Below are 18,408 nucleotides of genomic sequence, written 5' to 3'. Positions count from 1 at the left end.
GCTGGGGACGCTGGCGGTGCAAGGGAGCTCGCTCTGTGACCGGACCGTGGCAGGGGGCGCGTGCATGTGCGCAGTTTCTCATAGCATGCTGGCGGATGCTCGCAGCACCAGGCTGCCGCTCCACAAGTGTGGGTGGGCAGTTGCACGTGTGGGTTGACTCACCACAGGTGTACTCCCTCCTGGGCTTGAATGAACGTCCGTGCGGTAGTTAGCTTCCTCCACACCTTCAGCTCTGACCCGTCTCTCAGATTCAAGTGATAACAATCCTTTTGCTTTCAGTGTGTGTGGAACTCCGGAATGGTCAGAGGATAAATTTTTCTGTTTCTAGTTGATAAATTTGTTGAGATTTTGGGGAGATCTGTCAAATGCGCTGCTCACGGTGCCATTTCTGTGATGTCCCCATGCCCCTATTAATCAACACATTTATGTCCTTGTCCATGAGTTTTTCTCTTTCTCTCTCTCTTTTTTTTTTTTTTTTTTTTTTTTTTTTTGGCTCAACTGCATGTGTTAGAGATTATTTGAGTAATTTCTTCACTTGTCCTTCTATAGTACAGCCAGCAGAGGGGGCTCAGAAAATTTCCCCCCATCTTAAAGAAGCTTGAATATACTTTAAAAACACAGCTTCCTTTGATAAATGTCAATTCTTAAAGGATATCTCTATGGTCTATAACTGGTTTTTCATACTTAAAAGACAAAAATTAGTCAGCTACTCAGATCTGGAATCTCTTCATTCTCAGGGCCATTTCTGTATGCAAGTAGGTACCCATCCCTCTCAGAATGATAAACTACTGAATTTTCCAACATCAATTTTATCTATACTGTGACACTATGTATAACCCACTCCCTGCCTTCTGGTTATCCAAAGCCCCCCTCTAAAACTGTTGCAGAACCAACCAAGTACCCTGTTTCCCTTTCAATCTTCCCCACTCTCCTGCTTTCTTTCTGCAGGTTGTTCAGATATAATTCAACTGTCACTGACAATACTCCTGAGTCCAGGTTTTGTCTCATGTATACCTCTCAACAAGCCTGGAAGGAAATATGACTGTGTTACGTTTTACACTCCTCATTTAACAAAAGAGAAATCAAGAATCCAAGAGGAGCTTGCCTTACCTAAATTTATATCATCAATAAAGAGCAGAGACAGAAATTAAATCCAGGCTCCTCTGAACCCAGACTATATTCTTCTTTCTGCTATACCATAGGGTATGAAAAATGATGGAGTTTTAAATGGAATAGCCTCTTCATTCTAACTCCAACAACCTTAAGTATGAAACGCAAATGTACATCAAAATCAACTGAAGGTATTATTTAGTAAAAAAACAAAAAACAAAAAAACACACACACAAAAAAAAATCACAGGGATTCTGAGTCTGAAGTAGGCCCAGGATTTGCCTTTGTAATAAAGACTATGTGACTTCTGATACAGGTGATCCCTGGCCACACTGGAAAAATATTAGGCCTCCTAAAGGTCAGCTCAGTCTCCCGCAGGCACTGACAGTTCTTTACCAGCCAACTGAACAGAGCTTCAGAACAGTTCCAAATAACCATGATGACTGTTAATTGAGCATATACTACATTCCAGGCACATTACATTTATGATCTCTTTTGATTTCAGTTTTGTGAAAGCTACAAGGTCTATGCTTAGGTTCTTTTTTTTTCTTTCTTTATTTATGGTTATCTAGTGCAGTGGTTCTCAACCTTTCTAATGCCATGACCCCACAATACAGTTCTCATGTTGCGGTGATCCCAAACCAAAAAATAATTTTGGTGGCTACTTCATAACTGTAATTTTGCTACAGTTATGATTCAGAATGTAAATACCTGATATGCATTATGTATTTTCCGATGCCTTTAGGCGACCCCACCGGGGTCGAGACCCACAGGTTGAGAACTGCTAATCTAGTGGTTCCAGAACTATTTGTTAAAAAACTACCCTTTCTCCATTTAATTGTCGTTTCTCCTTGATCAAAGAACAGTTCACTATATTTGTTTGGGTCTATTTCTGAACTCTATTCTATTCCATTTATCTATTTGTCTATTCTTTCATCAATACTACACTGTCTTCATTTCTGTAGCTTTATGGAATGTCTTAAAGTTATAGTACAAGCTTGACTGGGCCATTTGCTTTTTCATATAAACTTTAGAATCAATACCTATAAATAACTTTCTGGAATTTTGATTGTACTTGCATTGAATCTATAGATCATATTTAGAAGAACTGACATCTTAATAATATTGAGTCTTTTAATCCATAAATGCAAAATATTTCTCTAGTTATTTAGATTTTTATAAATTTCTTTCATCAAAGATTTGTAGTTTTCTGTATATAGATCTTGCAGGAATTTTGTTAGATTTTTAGATAAGTATTTTAATTTTGGTGCTATTGTAAGTAGTATTAATTTTTAATTTTTAATTCCAGTTGTTCATTCTGGTATATATGAATGCAGTGACTTTTATATATTAAACATATAACCTGTATCTAGTCACTCTACTTCTTAGAGGGTATTTTTTTTTGGTTTTTTGTTTTGTTTTGTTTTTTTTTGTTTCTTTGTCAATCCTTTGGAACATTCTATGTAGATGACCACCTCATCTGCATACAAGATACAGGCACTTTATATACTTTATACCATTTAATTCTCAGGAGAACACTGCATATCAGGTCCTATTAGCATTCTCATTTCACAGAGAAAGAGAGGATTAGCTTGGAAATGGTGGGACTGAATGTAACTCATGCCTTATTGTGTCCATAGCCTGTGACACCTATACTCCACCACAGTGAGATACATTAAGTAATTTGCTGGGTTAAAAGATAGCAGAATGTCCCATATCAGTAGAGGAGACAATCTCTGTCCCTTATCTACTGTGTGTCATTGAGCAAGTCACCAAATCCCAGAGAGCTAACTGATACACATCACAGATCAGTGGAACATTGTTTCAGTATTTTTAAAATTTAAAGTTTTTGTTTTCAAACAAGATATGTTTGAAAACAAAATATCAATAAATATTGATATTTTGCCTCAATGAATATATAGAATTGGGCAATAAGCACATGAAAAGTTTCTCAATATCATTAGCCTTTAGAGAAATGCAAAAAAATAAAAAATAAATTACAAAGATGCCACTTTATACACAGTAGAGTGAGTATAATAAAAAAGTGAACAACATAAATTTTAATAAAAATATAGAGAAATTAGAATTCTTATAAATTGCTGATAAAATTGTCAAATGATGCTCCCATGTTAGAGAACACTTTGACCGTTCCTTGAAAATTTAAACAGAGTGACCATGTGACCCAGCAATTCCACTACTAAGTATATACTCAAAAAATTAAAAACATATGTTCACACAAAAGCTTATTAAAAATGTTCACAGCCTCATTATTTATAGTAGCTAAAACTGAAAACCATCCAAATGTTTACCAAATGATAAATGAATTAACAAAATGTGGTCTGTCCATACATGGGAAAATTATTGGCAATAAAAATATTGAAGTACTCATACATGCTTCAATGTGCATGAACCCTGGAAACATCATAGTAAATAAAAGAAGTCATTCATATAAGACCATATATTGTATTATTCCATTTAGATAAAAATAACAAGAATTGGAAAATTCATAAAGACAGAGAGTATATTAGTGATTGATTTTTCAGGCTGGGGAGGAAGAAAGAAATAAGGAGAGACTGCTAGCAGGTACAAATTACATTTTTGGATGTTAGAACTCATCTGGTATAAGATAGTGCTAATGGTTGAATGGCATTAAGAATATATTAAAAACCAGTGAAATGTATCCTTTAAATTGGTGAATTTTATATTATGTGAATTATATATCAAATAATAATCTGATCTTCAAAAACTAAATATAGAAATACCATATAATATAACAATTCCACTTTGGGGTATATATCTAAAACAATTGAAAACAAGGTCTCAAAAACATCTTTGGGCATGCATAGTCATAGCAGCATTATTTACAATAGCCAAGAAGTAGAATTACTCTAAATATACATTGACAAATGGACAAATAAACAAAATTTGTCATGCATATATACAATAGCATAGTATTCAACCTTAAAAATAAAGTCCTGTCACATGCTACAGCATGGACGAACTTTAAGAACATTAAACTAAGATTCAAAGATGGTGATGGAGAAGGTGGATATTCCAACTGCCACCTCCCAGGGCCAAATTGGAATACAAATTAATTTTTTAAAAATCATCTGAGAAACAAACTTTGGACTAAATGAACAGGAGTCTATAGACAAGGATAACAGAAGAAGTCACACCGAGACTGGTAGGAATTATGGAGACCTGGAAAGGGCTGCCACACTCCCAGGAGCAAGCAGCAGCTGAGGGTCTAAAGGGACTCCCACTGCAGAAAGGGTCAATCTGAGAGGTGTTGGTCCTCAGCCCAGGCCCAGAGCCCCAACATAGAGCCCTGGAGCTGAGAAAAGGCACCCTGAGAGCATTTGGTGGTAAAAAAAGATCCTGGTTTCTGTCTGCAAGAAACAGACAGAGCTCCTGGAGATGCAGGATACTCTTAAAGGGCCTGTGCAGAAAATCTTGTTTACAGCCACTTACCCAAGACTCCAGTGGAGTGAGAACTGAGAAGACTAGAGTTGCATGAGAAAAATGCAAAGGCCCATGGAGAGACACTACGAGGGACAGCCATCAGAAACCCTGTGCTGATTCATTCTCCAGTACTGCAGTTACCATCTTTCTTGGGTGGATCCACCCCCTCTGAATGGCACCAGCCTGGGGAGAAGCAACTTCTCTGCCCCTGGAAGTATCTCCTGCTCCAGTCATGGCTACTGGGTTGTGGTGAGAATGCAGGAGGCAGGGGCCTGTCAGTGACTCAGTTTTCTGGTGTTGATACCGTATCTTCACCAACCCCACTAATGCTCCTGAGTCTAAGACAGATAATTCCACCTAACAGGAACTCAGGGGTAACTGTCCAGAGTGTGTAAAGAGCACACCTCTGGGGCTCAGATGCCACACCTACCGGACTCCTGGAGAAAAACCCTACTGAAGTCTGTGAAAAAAGACTAGACAGACTGACACCTGGGGCCAGGGACAGAGCCACACCCAGCACCCTTCTTAATCCCTGAATAGCCATAGGGTCTATAATCAAGCAGAGTTTTTTTCAGTGGCCAAGCCTAACAAGCAGACAGAGGCTGCATGAGGTGGGACTTAGGGAACCTTGGCCTTTTAAACAGATGTTCCCCCAGGCCCAGTGTAGGTAAAAGCCAGCCTAGGTGTGCAGCTTGCTATTTTCATGTGCACTTGGGCACAACAGAGGCAGCCACAAACTCTGAATTGTTTGTAGCTCCAAGAAGGTTGCTGAGAGTTAGTCACAGGCAGTGTCTCCAACTGTCCAGTGCAGAGTTACTGCCAGGGAGGCTGAAGGCTGCAACAACCATTGGCCACCTGCAGAGACCATTGGTCCAGGACCTAACAACCCTGTTAGAGTGATATGCAAAGGAAGGGCTCCTCACACCTGGCAAAGTTGAGGTGAATATTGGTCTCTATGATCAGCACTGGCACAGCAGCTCACGTGCATTAAATATGGTGGAGCTTTACAGTCAGCTGACCTGGGTGCTGGATATCCTGCCTTGCTTGGCTAGATTCCACAGGTAAAAAAGAGAGAGGCTTGGAGCATGGACATTTAAAGTGTGGGTCTCTGTTAACGTATCTGGTTGAGGGGTTTAGCCACTTTCTGGGGGCACAGCCCCAGGAAAGAACTCTCTCAGTCTTCCTTCCTGAGATCAGGGTCACATAAGCTGTAAGAACTTCTGCAGAAAGGACTGTCTCCCCACATAGGTCTGAACCTGTTGCTATACTGTTGGGTAGAAATAAAATTTGACTATCCATCAGTGGCTGAGAAATGAGGCTCTGAAGTAGGGGCCACATTTATCATACTAAGCCACTGACCAAGAGACACCTGAAATAGGGGGTCCCACTAATGTTTTGTTTACTACATCAGCTACCTTAACTCAACAAGATTGCAACCTGCAGTGGGGTTGGTTGGGTGAGGTCAATCTGGGCCCACACTACAGTCTTTCTTTAGAAGACTCTTTGGGAAGATCAGGCAGCTACAAAAGGAGGAGGAGCAGCTGAAAAGTGGAGGGGTAAATCTTATGGAGCTTGGGGATTTTATAGAGCTGATGTCATCTCTAATCAGGATAAAGCTGATCCTTATATACAAGTTGGTTCCTCCCACATTACCTATGCACAGAAAATACAGGCACAAATAGCAAAAAGAGCAGTAGCTTCAGACAAGTAGCCCATAGTGGGTTACAAACAACAGCTGATGCCAACCCAAGAAGATCTAGAATCAACACAACTGGTAGTGAGTGGCAGACAACATCAACCCTAGACTCAGCTAGCTACAGCTAGCAGGCACCAGACACTGTGGAGAATAAATATACCCAACAAGACAGACATTACACAGTGTGTAATACACATGATCAAGTTTGAACCTTAGAGCCAGGCAGCCTAAAGGAATAATCATACCCATGAAAAGACAAACTGCATTCAATACTCACAGACAAAAGGAGGGAAAATTGTACCCTCAAAAAGCATTCTAAAATAAGGAAAAGAGGTGGCCTGGAGGTCAGTACCACCAAGCCCATCTTCCTCACAAAAAAAGTCACGAAAAGTTTAGTCAGACAGGGCTACTCAATACACAGACAAAATGCGCAGGCAAAGAAATGCAACCCAAATGAATCAACAAGAGAAATTCCAGAAAGAACTAAATGAAATGAAAGTAACTAAACTCTCAGATGCAGAGTTTAAAGTAATATTTTTTAAGATGCTCAAGAATCTTAGAGCAACAATGAATGATCATAATGAACACCTAAATAAAGAGATAACAAGCATCAAAAAAGACTTTGAAATCATAAACAAGAAACAGTCAGAAAAGACAAATACAATGTCAGAAATGAAGTCTCCACTAGAAGGAATCAATAGCAGGTTGGATGAAGCAGAGGATCGAATCAGCAATGTAGAAGACAAGATAAACATAAACACAGAAGTAGACCAGCAAAACAAAAAGAGGTGCAAAAATACAGAAAAAAGCTAAGAGACCTCTGTGACTATATGAAGAGAAACAACATCCGCATCATAGAAGTTCCTGAAGGAGAAGAGAATGAACAAGGAATAGAGAATCTGTTTGAAGAAATCATAGCTAAAAATTTCTTTAAATTGATAAATAAAAAATTTACACAAATTCAAGAAGCACAGAGTCCTATTAAAGAGGAACACAATGAGGCCTACAACAAGACACATCATAATTAAAATGCCAAAGTTAAGAGACAAAAAAAAGCACTAAAAGCTGTAAAAGAAAAGAAGTTAATTACCTACATAGGAGCCCCCATAAGGATGGCATTGAACTTTTCAACAAAAACTCTTCAGGCCAGAAGAAATTGGCAAGATATATTCAAAGTAATGCAAAACAAGAACCTACAACCAACACTTCTTCATCCAGCAAGGCTATCATTTAAAATAGAAGGAGAAATGAAAATCTTCCCAGACAAAATATAACTGAAGTAAGTCATTACATCCAAACCAATACTGCAAGAAATATTAATGAGCCTGCTATAAAAAGAGCAAAAAAAGAATGAAAGAAAGAAAGAGTCTGACCTGTGGTGGCGCAGTGGATAAAGCGTCGACCTGGAGATGCTGAGGTCGCTGGTTTGAAACCCTGGGCTTGCCTGGTCAAGGCACATATGGGAGTTGATGCTTCCTGCTCCTCCCCCGCTTCTCTCTCTGTCTCTCTCTCCCTCTCTCTGTCCTTTCTAAAATGAATAAATAAATAAAAATAAAAAATTAAAAAAAAAGAAAGTCTTTAAAAAAAAAGAAAAAGAAAGAAAGAAAGAAAAAAGAAAGGACAGAAGAAAGAAAAAGAAAGAAAGAAAGAGAGAGAGGAATGTAAATTTTTTTAATCTTATTTTTATTAATTTTAATGCAGTGACATTGATAAATCAGGGTACATATGTTCCGAGAAAACATCTCCAGATTATTTTTACCTTTGATTATGCTGCATACCCCTCACTCAAAGTCAAATCGTCCTCTGTCACCTTCTATCTGGTTTTCTTTGTGCCCCTCCCCTCCCCCCACCCATCCCTCTCTTTCCTCGCCCCTTCCCCACCCCTCCACCCCACTCCCTGTTACCATCACATTCTTGTCCATGTCTCTGAGTCTCATTTTTATGTCCCATATATGCATTGGTTCATATAGTTCTTAGGGTTTTTTTTTTCTGATTTACTTGAGAGGAATGTAAATTTAAAGAATAAAATGGCAAATAGTAAGTACATATCAATAATAACCTTAAATGTAAATGAAATAAATGCTTCAATCAACAGACACAAGGTAGCTGAATGGATAAGAAACAGGACTCTTACATATGTTGTCTACAAGGGACCAACCTCAGAACAAAAGATACACATATACTGAAAGTGAAGGGATGAAAAAATATATTTCACCAAATGAAAAATAATAAAAAGCTGGGATAACAATACTTATATCTGACAGAATAGAGTTTAAAACAAAGGCTATAGAAAAGGATAAAGAAGGTCACTACATAATGATAAAGGGAGCAATTCAACAGTAAGATATAACCATTGTAAATATCTATGCACCTAATATAAGAGCACCTAAATATACAAAGCAGATATTGATGGACATAAAGGGCAGGATCAAGAGCAACATTACAATAGTAGAAAATTTTAGTATCCCACTAAAATATCTTCTTGACAAATTAACAAAAAAAACAGCAGCCTTAAATGTCATACTAGATTAACAGGATTTAATTAATATCTTTAGAACATTTCACTACAAAGCAGCAGAATATACATTCTTTTCAAGTGCTGATGGTACATTCTCTAAGATAGACCACATGTTAAGACAAGAATGGGACTCAATAAATTTGATAAGATAGAAATTATATCAAGCATCTTTTCTGATCATAATGGTATAAAACTAGAAATCAACTACAATAGAAAAACTGAAAAACATTCAAACATTTGGAGACTACATAGAATGTTTTAAGTAGCAAATGAATTAAAAACACTACCAAGAAAGAAATAAAAAAATTTCTTGAAATAAATAAAAATGAACATAGAATAACTCAAAATTTTAGGGACACAGAAAAAACAGTCCTGAGAGAGAGGTTTGTAGCATTACAGGCATATCTTAAAAAGCTAGAAAAAGCTCAAATAATCAACATAAGCCAGCATCTAAAAGAACTAGAAAAAGATCAACAAATAAAGCTCGGAGGAAGAAGAAGAAAGAAAATAGAAAAAAAAATCACATAGGAAATAAATGACAAAGAGATTGAAAAAAATACAAAAGATCAATGAAACTAAGAATTGGTTCATTAAACAGGTAAACAAGATTGACAAACATTCAACCAGACTCATCACAGAAAAAAGAAAGAGGACTCAAATAAATAAAATTAGAAATAAAAGTAGAAGAGTAACAACTGACACAGGCAAATTTTACCAAATATTCAAGGAAGAACTAACACCTATTGTTCTCAAGCTATTTCAAAAAATTTGAGAGGAGGGAAGCCTTCCAAACTCCTTTTATGAGGCAAGCATAATCCTCATCCCAAAACCAGGTAAAGACAGTACAAAGAAAACTATAGGTAAATATCCCTGATGAATTTAGATGCTAAAATTCTCAACAAAATATTATGAAATCAAATCCAGCAATATATGAGAAATATAAAACATCATTATCTAGTGGTATTTACTCTGGGGAGGCAAAGCTGTTACAATATACTCAAGTCAATGAATGTGACTTATCACATAAACAAAACAAAGGAGAAAAACCACATGAAAATGTCAATAAATGCAGAAAAAGAATTGATAAAATCCAGCACCCATTTATGATCAAAATTCTCAGCAAAGTGGGAATACAGGGAACATATCTCAACATGATAAAGGCCGTCTATGACAAACCTACAGTCAACATCATACTCGATGGGCAAAAATTAAAAGCAATCCCCTTAAGATCAGGAACAAGGCAGGGATGTCCCCTTTCACCACTCTTATTCAACATAGTTCTGGGAGGCCTAACCATAACAATCATTCAAGAAGAAGAAATAAAGGCATACAAATTGAAAAAGAAGAAGTAAAACTATCAGTCAAAAAACTACTGGACCTGATAAATGAGTTCTGCAAGGTGGCAGGATATAAAATTAATACTTAGAAATCAGAGGCATTTTTATACACCATCAATGAACTGTCAGAAAGAGAAATTAAGGAAACAATACCCTTCACTATTGCAAAAAATAAAAAATAAAGTACCTAGAAGTAAATTTAACCAAGGAGATTAAAGGCTTGTACTTGGAAAATTATAAAACATTGATAAAAAAAATCAAGGAAAATACAAATGGAAGCATATATGAGGTTCATGAATAGAAAGAATAAATAACATTAAAATTTCTATATTACCCAAAGCAATTTATAAATTTAATGCAATACCAATTAAAATACCAATGACATACCTCAAAGATATAGAACACATATTTCAAAAATTTATATGGAACCAAAAAAGAAAATGAATAACTCAGAAATCTTGAAAAAGAAGAATAAAGTGAGTGATATTACACTTCCTGATATCAAGTTATACTACAAGGCCATTGTACTCAAAACAGCCTTGTACTGGCATAAGAACAGACATATAGATCAATGGAACAGAACAGAGAACCCAGAAATAAACCCGCACCTTTATGAACAATTGATATTTGACAAAAGTGGTAATAGCCTCTTTTACAAATGGTGTTGGCAAAATTGGACAGCTACCTGCAAGAAAAGTGAACCTAGACCACCAACTTACACCATTCACAGAAATAAACTCAAATGGATAAAAGATTCAAATGTAAGCAGTGAAATCATAAGCATCTTAGAAGAAAACATAGGCAGTAAACTCTCCGACATCTCTCACAGCAATATATTTGCTGATTTATCTCCATGGGCAAGTGAAATTAAAAACAGGATAAACAAATGGAACTATATCAAACTAAAAAGTTTGCAAAGCTAGCCCTGGCCGGTTGGCTCAGCGGTAGAGCGTCGGCCTAGCGTGTGGAGGACCCGGGTTCGATTCCCGGCCAGGGCACACAGGAGAAGTGCCCATTTGCTTCTCCACCCCTCCGCCGCACCTTCCTCTCTGTCTCTCTCTTCCCCTCCCGCAGCCAAGGCTCCATTGGAGCAAAGATGGCCCGGGCGCTGGGGATGGCTCTGTGGCCTCTGCCCCAGGCGCTAGAGTGGCTCTGGTCGCAACATGGCGACGCCCAGGATGGGCAGAGCATCGCCCCCTGGTGGGCAGAGCGTCGCCCCTGATGGGCGTGCCAGGTGGATCCCAGTCGGGCGCATGCGGGAGTCTGTCTGACTGTCTCTCCCTGTTTCCAGCTTCAGAAAAATGAAAAAAAAAATGTAAAAAGTTTGCAAACCTAAAGTCAATAAGAACAGAATAAAAAGACAAACTACACAATGTGAGAATATATTTGACAATACGTCTGATAAGGGGTTAATAACCAAAATTTATAAAGAACTTTTAAAACTCACCACCAGGAAGATAAACAATCCAATCAAAAAATGGGCAGAAGAAATGAATAGACACTTCTCCAAAGAGGACATAAGATGATTAATAGGCATATGAAAAAACGCTCAACATCACTAATCATTAGAAAAATGCAAATTAAAACTACAATGAAATATCACTTCACACCAGTCAGAATGGTGCTTATCAACAGAACACAGAGTAAGTGTTGGCGAGGATGTGCACTGCTGGTGAGAATGCAGACTGGTGCACCCACTGTGGAAAATAGTATGGAGATTCCTCAGAAAATTAAAAATTGAACTGCCTTTTGACCCAGCTATACCACATTTAGGAATATACCCCAAGAACACCATAGCTCTGTTTCAAAAGGAGAAATGCACCCCCATGTTTATGGCAGTATTGTTCACAATAACGAAGATCTGGAAACAGCCCAAGTGTCCGTCAGTGGACGAGTAGATTAAAAACCAGTGGTACATATACACAATGGAATACTATGGGGCCATGAAAAAGAAGGAAATCTTACCTTTTGCAACAACATGGATGAACCTGGAAACTATTATTCTAAGTGAAATAAGCCAGGAAGAGAAAGAAAAATATCATATGATGTCATTCATTTGAGGAATCCAATGAACAATATGAAGTGAGGAACAGAATTGAGACAGAGGAGGTCGATCAAAGGGACCAGAGGAAAAGAGAACAGAGGAAAAGGGGATGATAGGATGGGATAAACCTTAAGAAAGGGGAGAGGGTGCTATCGGGAGGGGGGTAAGGGGATGTTGAGGGGAATATGAAGGAGGGGGGATGCATTCGGGGCAACACTAGAATCTATGTAAACACAATAAATTAAAATCAATAAAATAAAATAAACAGCACATCCTTAAATGATAAAAAATAATAATAATAATTGAGCCGTTTCAACTTTGACCTGGACTGGAGAGTTTATATGGGCTCTGGCAGATTTTAAAATTAAAATCTGTCAAGAATTACAAATGGTCAATTACCAATAAATATATGCAGTCTCACATCTCTAAAAATTTGGAAGCTCGTGTAAGTTGTTCCATATACATTTCCTCCCAGAAACATTGTCTTGAGTTGCATGATGGTTGGCCTTAATCTCCTTTTATAAAGGGTAAAACTGCAGCATAATGAATCTGGTAAATGCCCTCTAAGACAAAAAAGAAAATTACCATTTTATATTTAAGAAAAAATTCAGATGAAGAAAGATAATCTTTGGAAGTACAAGAAAAGTAAAACCAAAGTAGGCACCAGAAACTGTTCCACCTACAAGTTCATGGCTACTCTTCTGGGACACCAAGCTGAGAAGCAACATGGCTTCTGATGCTGCATGCTCAGGGAAAACAAAAGTTTCTTGCTCTTTTCTGGTAGTTGTTGGCCATTATTGAATGTATAGAATGGTTAATTCATTTTTGCAAGAGATAGCAATTGTTTTGTTTTGTTTTTTTCTTTTTAGTGTCTTATGGTTTGGAATAGGTAATACAAGTTCACTGGTTAAAAGTTTGCTGTTTTTGTGAAAGTGGATGCTATCACTTTCAAAAGAGGGTGGATCTTTATTATTTTTATTTTTATTGGAATTTTTGGCTTGACACTGATTAACAGAATTACGTATGTTTGAAGAGCACAATTTTACTAAGCATCATCTGTTCATTGCATTGTGTGTTCACCACATCAAGTCATCTTCTTACATCATTTATATTCCCTATACCTTTCTCCACTTCCCCTAACCCCAGCAATCATCACATTGTTGTCCATATCTAGGACTTTTCTTTTCTCTTTTTTTTTTCTTCTCAATCCCTTCCTACCATTTAAAATGCAATTTTGGAAGACTTTACAGAGGTGAAAAAGACATGTGAGATAAACAATTACCTTTTTCTTCCTTTTTCTCAAATTTGGAAATTGCTCCTCTGTAGAATGACCTTAAAAATTGTGAAACTGTTTAAAGCCAAAGTTAGGGCAAAGAGTGACACTTGTAGTGTCTTAGAATGAAAGCTCAAAAACCCTGATTTCTTGCTCCATTCTCTACACATGTGAGTTATGTGGAAAAGGCATCACAGGGATGCTTAGCATCTCCAGAGACTGTGCTTTCTCTCTCACTGACCTGCTTGTAATCTAACCATAAACAAGCAGAGGATCACATAGTTGAAAGTTTTTCCCAACTCAGTGATCTTTTCTTGCATGTGTAAAATTCAGAAAAAGATAGTTTTCCTCAATTAATTGAAATAAATTTTAAAGCAAAGAAAAAAAGTTACAGGTACAATCATACTTAATGTTAAGGCATTGAATTCTTTCCCCCTAAGATCAGAAACAAGACAATGTATTGCCAGTGGAAATGGTGTTCTTTTACAGAATTGTAATAAAAGCATTTTCCAAGACTTATATAAAAAGGATTGTGACTTGATAAGGTTTAATAATGTTGAAGTAGGAGGCTGTTCATAGGTTTATAGTGTTTGATATCCATCCATCTCACCATGGAAAAAGTTTAGCCTGGTCTTCATTAGGTCCAGGAGAAAGATCAATATCCAGAAATTTTATGACATGGTTCAATTCAGTTTGTCCCTGCCCTCATCTGGCCAGCATAGTCTCTTTAGATGCACCCTGGCTGGTGCAGTACTCAGATCCACATTTAGAGTTACCATTTGGAGGTTGTGAAGCTGTCAGGCCCCAGACAGCTATCAGAGCTGCAAAGGAATGGGGTGAGTGTGTGTTAACTAACAATAAGATAAAAAGGAAGGTTTTTATTAGAGCTGTTTTATATTTTCTACTGGGAAGGACTAATTTTCTTTAAATGAACAAATTAGCTTCTTAATCTTTTATGAGTTTGCATTGGTCCCTCACATTAACCAAGCATATCCTTCTTCCAGGCTATAATGACAGGACTCTATGGCTGCCATCTTGGCTTCCACTACACATGCCTTAAACAGGAAGCACAGAAGAACTTCTTTCTCCATAATCTGGGCAAAAACCAGTTGTACCCCAGTGAGATAGTTAATCACCTTAGTGGAGTAAGGCTGTAATCCCCTGTAGTATCCAGAACTGTAAATGCTATAGCTTCCTAGTAAATGGAATGTTGTAACTTTTTATTAAACAAGCTTCCCAGTTTTATTAAGTTTAATGGCTGATTCCTACTTCCTTAGTTTATTATGCTCAATGTCTGATTCCCTCTGCTTTCTTCCCTTATTAATAACTAGATACATATGCTAAAAAAGGTGGTCTACTCTCAGCAGTTCCACACAACATTTTACTGGAATTCTAGAAGAGAAAATTTTCAAAGGACAGGACACTAAAATACATTCAAATTGTAAAGGAAAAGGAAAAACTCTATTAACAGATGACATGATCTTATATTGAGAAAGCACAGAAAATCCATCAAAAAGAACTAAAAGAGTTAATAAACCTGTTTATAAATATTTCAAGATAAATATTAATATACAAACATCAATTGGATTTTTATACACTTACAGAGTGAACAATCTAAAAATAAAATGAAGAAGACAATCCCATCTACAATTGCATCGAAAACAATAAAATAGTTGGAACTATATTTACCAAAAGAACTGCAAGACCTGTCTATACAATAAAAACTATAGAAGATCATTGAATGATGTTAAAGAAGACATAAATAAACAAAAAGATTCCTGTGTTCAAAGATTGGATAATTTAGTATTGTTAAAATGTCAATATTCTCATGTATTGATCTACAGGGTCAAAACAATCCTCATCCAAATTCTAGCTGGTGCCTGACCAGGCAGTAGCACAGTGGATAGAGCATTAACCTGGAATATAGAGGACTCAGGCTCAAAACCCCGAGGTCACTGACTTGAGCATGGGCTCATGCAGCTTGAGCATGGGTTCACCAGCTTGACCGCAGGGTTGCTGGCTTGAGCATGGAACCACAGACATAACACTATGGTCACTGGTTTGAGCCCAACATTGCTGAATTGAGCCCAGGTAAGCTGGCTTGAGCAAAGGGTCACTGACTTGGCTGCAGCCCCACCAGTCAAGGCACATATGAGAAAGCAATCAATGAACAACTAAGGTGCCTAAACAAAGAATTGATTTTTCTCATCTCTCTCTCTTTCTGTCTGTCCCTATCTGTCCCCCTCTTTGTCTCTGTGTCTCTCACTAAAAAAGAAATTCCAAATGGCTTTTTTATTTTTATTTTTTTGCTAAAGCTGTAAAGTTAACTTTCAATTCATAAGGAAACACAAGGAATTCAGAATAGTGATGACAACCTTGAAAAAAAATTTGGAGAACTCACACTTCTCAGTTTCAGAAACTTAGAAAAGTTACCACTGTATGATACTGGCACAGGGTAGGCATATGGATTAATGGAATAGAATTGAAAGTCCAGAAATAAACCCTTACATCTGTGGTCAATTGATTTTTCACAAGGGCAGCAAGATAATTCAATGACCTTTCAACAAATGCTGCTGTGACAACTGGATATCTACATGCAAAAAAGTGAAGTTGAACTACTTAATACAATATGCACAATTAACTCAAAATAATCAAAGAACTAAGTTTCAGAGCTAAAACTATAAAAATTCTTATAAGAGAGCATAGTATAAATCTTTATGAATTTGGATTAGGCAATTATTTTTAGATTGTACATTAATATTATAAATAAGAAAAGAAAAATAGATCAATTAAACCTTATCAATATTAAAATATTTTGTGCTTTAAAGGACATATTCAATGGAATGAAAAGAAAACTCACAGAATGGGGGAAATGTTCACAAACAATATATCTGACAAGGAAATATTTTGAAACTTTTACAACTCAATGATAAAAAGACAAAAAATTAATGGACAAATAATCTGAATAAACCTTTTATTTAGGAGGTCATACAAATAAGCAATGGGCATATAAAATACACTTAACACTATTAACTATCAGGAAAATGTATATCAAAACCATAGTGAGATACACACTAGAATGACGATAATCAAAAAGGTGAAAATTACCAGCATGGAATTGGATGTGAGAATATAAAATGGTGCAATAACTTTAGAAAACAGTCTGGTAGTGCTTGAAAGTGTTAAATGTAAATGTACCATATAATATTACAATTCTGTCCCTAAATATTAAACCATTCATTCACATAAAACCTTGTAAACAAATGTTCAAAGCAGCAATATTCATAATAGCAAAAAATTTAATGGTACTGTGGTTAAGCAGGAAAAAAATGACTTTTTTTGTTAGAAATGCATATAGAAGTTATGTGTAGGTGAAATATAATTATCCTTGTAATTATTTAAAATATTTCAAAAACAAATGGAGAAAATATAGCAAAATTCTTACCCAAATGTTCAGCAACAAGACAACATTTACTCATTGATGTGTTCTAGTTAAGTTGATATTAAATTTGGGTAAACACTCAAAATATGAAATAAAAATAATGCTAAGCAATAAAACCAGTAAACTTCAAAAAATCACTTTTTATTAAGTGTTTAAGAATTACAACGCCTCCATTAAATATTTCTTGAAATGAAAGAGTTATAATGGTGAAGTGCAAAACTAATACAGAGCTAATTTTCCAGATTACTATAATACCAGTGAAAGGGAAAAAGGGATAAAGCAAAAGTATAATAAATTTTTCATCTTGCAAGGTAAAGTGTGAAAAACAAACAACATTAATGTTTTGTTTTGTTTTTTATAATTGATGAAGAAATACAGGTTCAAATATATATGTTAATCATTTAACGAAAAATAATAGAATGTAAATTTGAAATAAAACATTTAATCGCCCTAAAGAAAAAACCATTTCCTTTATGAAACTTGTTTGGTCCAACAAAATTTAAGGGATAAAATTAGTGAAACAATAAATCATACTAAAGAGAACTCTTTTTGTGACAGAGACAGAGAGAGACAGAAAGAGTAGCAGATAGGGACAGACAGACAAGAAGGGAAAGAGATGAGAAGCATCAATTCTTCATTGTGGCTTCTTAGTTGTTCATTGATGGCTTTCTCATATGTGCCTTGACAGGGAGCTCCAGCCAAACCAGGACTGCTTGCTCAAGCCAGCAACCTTGGGCTCAAGATGGTGAACCTAGTTTAAACCAGACGAGCCCGTGCTCAAGCTGGCAACATTGGGGTTTCGAACCTGGGTCCTCCATGTCCTAGTCTGACACTTTATATACTGGGCCAACCACCTCCTGATCAGGCTAAAGAGAAAATATTTTTTAAAAGATAGAAAGATTAGAGAGCAAAACAACCATTATTATAATTATGAATACACTAATTTTTCTTACTGAAAAAAAACTAAGTAAAATAATTTTATAATACTGTATATTATTAACTGTTCACCAGAGAAATGCCTAAAATAATTTGGTGTAAATAAAAAAGTGAAGAACTTATATACCAAAAACTATAAAACATTGTTGAAAAAAATTGAAGAATACACAAAAAAATAAAAAAACTATTCTGTGTTCATGAATTGTAAAAATCGATAGTTAAAATGGCCATATTACCTAAAGCAGTATATATATTTAATGAAATCACTCAAAATTCCAATGACATTATTAAAAAAACAGAACAAAAATATTATCAAATTTGTGTGGAATCACCAAAGACCTTTAAAAATCAAACATATTTTAAGAAAGAAAAAAAAAAAGACAGCCAGAGGATGACATTCCCTGACTTCAAAATAGTAAAAAGCTACAATAATTAAGAGTTTGGTATTGACAGAAAAATATACACACAGACCAATGGAACAGAATCAAAAGCCCAAAAATAAAACCAGGTGTATATGGGCTACTAATTTTCATTAATTAATTAATTTATTGTTTTAATTTTTACTTACTTTTAATTAAATTTATTAAGAT

This window comes from Saccopteryx leptura, chromosome X, assembly GCF_036850995.1.
Source record: "Saccopteryx leptura isolate mSacLep1 chromosome X, mSacLep1_pri_phased_curated, whole genome shotgun sequence".
NCBI classification, from domain to species: Eukaryota; Metazoa; Chordata; class Mammalia; order Chiroptera; family Emballonuridae; genus Saccopteryx; species Saccopteryx leptura.
Note: the sequence above shows the minus strand (reverse complement) of the source record.